The sequence below is a fragment of the Myotis brandtii genome, unplaced genomic scaffold (genome assembly GCF_000412655.1).
Source record: "Myotis brandtii unplaced genomic scaffold, ASM41265v1 scaffold1686, whole genome shotgun sequence".
NCBI lineage: Eukaryota > Metazoa > Chordata > Mammalia > Chiroptera > Vespertilionidae > Myotis > Myotis brandtii.
Window position 1 is genome coordinate 26,475 of NW_005356197.1, and position 1,647 is coordinate 28,121.

General features: G+C 54.5%; 1 protein-coding gene across 1 annotated transcript in view; it reads left to right on the top strand.

Annotated features, from left to right (window-relative positions):
* The window catches only part of LOC102260288 (cytochrome P450 4V2-like), a 29,574-nt gene that overhangs the window by 18,682 nt on the left and 9,245 nt on the right, over positions 1-1,647 (top strand).

Consider the following 1,647-nt stretch of genomic DNA (forward strand, 5'->3'; position numbering starts at 1 on the left):
AGTGGGACTCTGGCCAAAGTGATTTCCCTCTCTGAATCACAAGGGTGTTCTGGAGCCAGCAGCTGTGGTTGTGGGAATCTAGGAGTCTGTGGCCAAAACAACGTGACCTTGTATGGCAAGGTGGGTCCTCAGTAACTCAGCAAGGTGTCCAGAGGTAGGCAGCCATGGATCCTGTTCAGGGAGCCATGTGACCTTGGTTGGAGAGGCACACACCTTATGGCAGTTCACAGAGGGGCCCAGGAGCCATATGGTGGAGCTGTGTGCTGGTGGGGCCCACACATTGGAGCTGCACGATCGATCGTGGTGTGCTGCTGACCCGGGGAGGGAGAAGTCCCAGTTTCTGCTTTTGCAGCTGTGCACCCTTGGTTGGATACGAGCGCCCAGCAGTGGCTTACAGAGCAACGTAGGAGTTACCTGCTGGAGTGGTGGGCTCTGGGGGCCCGAGTCCTGAAGCAGCGCTGTCATAGGGACTGGATTCTGGCAGCCAGGGTCATGCCTTATGGTGGCTCAGAGAGTTACCTGGGAGCCGCCTGCGGGACAGTGGACTCAGGGAGCCTGTGCGCCTGATCGGTGTGACTGAGGTGACCGGAAGGCAGCAATCGAGGAGGGTGAAGTCTGAGGTACTGCAGCCAGGGTCTTCTGCCCTTGATTGGATAGGAGTGCGCCCAGCAACTGCTCACAGAGGCACCAGGGAGCTGTCTGCTGGGGTGGCAGACTCAGGAGACCTGTGTGATGAAACCACATGACCACTGTGTCTCTGGGCAGTCAGCTAGGAATGGGGAAGTCCGAGTTTCTACTGCCGGGGCCGTGCATTCTTGTTTGGATACGTGAGTACCCAGCAGTGGCTCCCAGAGGCACCAGAGAGCCCTCTGCCAGGGCGGCTGACTCAGGGTGCCCGAGCACTGGTTCAGCGTGACCGCAGTTTCCAGAGGTCAGCAGTCAGGGAGGGGGAAGTCCCACTTACTGCTTCGGGAGCCATCCGCCCTTGGAGGTAGATGTCCTAGGGTCTGCAGGTCTGCGGTGAGGCAGTAGAACTTTGGCTGGTGTGGCTGCAGGGTCGCAAACAGTGTCCACGGCCAGTCTGGGTGGTGGTGCTGATGAGTTCCTAGAGGAGGCCCCTCTCCCCTTCAATATGGCATGGGCTCCCTCCTCGAGCCCCACAGCCCGGGGAGTGCCTGCAGTGGTGATAGGGGCTCCCTGTCCGGGAGAGCCTTTTCTGCCAGCCTCTGATACTCCTGCTGGCCCTCACTCATTCACACACACTACACACTCCCCTGTCACTTCCTCACTCAATCACACCCTCTCCCTCACCTCCTTCCTGCCAGCCACCATCTTCCCAGCTCCTTCTAGTAGAGCATTTAACCAGTTTGTGATTCTAAAGAGATTTCTTGTCTTCACATCAAAAAAAGGATAAATTTTAAAAATATATACTTTTATTGATTAGATAAAGCTGTCGGGCCCTGGGTAAGCATCATTTGGGGCTCAGTTTCTCATCTCTAAAACGTGAATAGCAGTATCAAGTATCCCATGGAGATTTTTTAAAAATATGTATTTTTATTCATTTCAGAGAAATATATTTTCATTGAAGGGAGAGGGAGAGACAGAAATATCAATGATAAGAGAGAATCATTGATTGGCTGCCTCCTG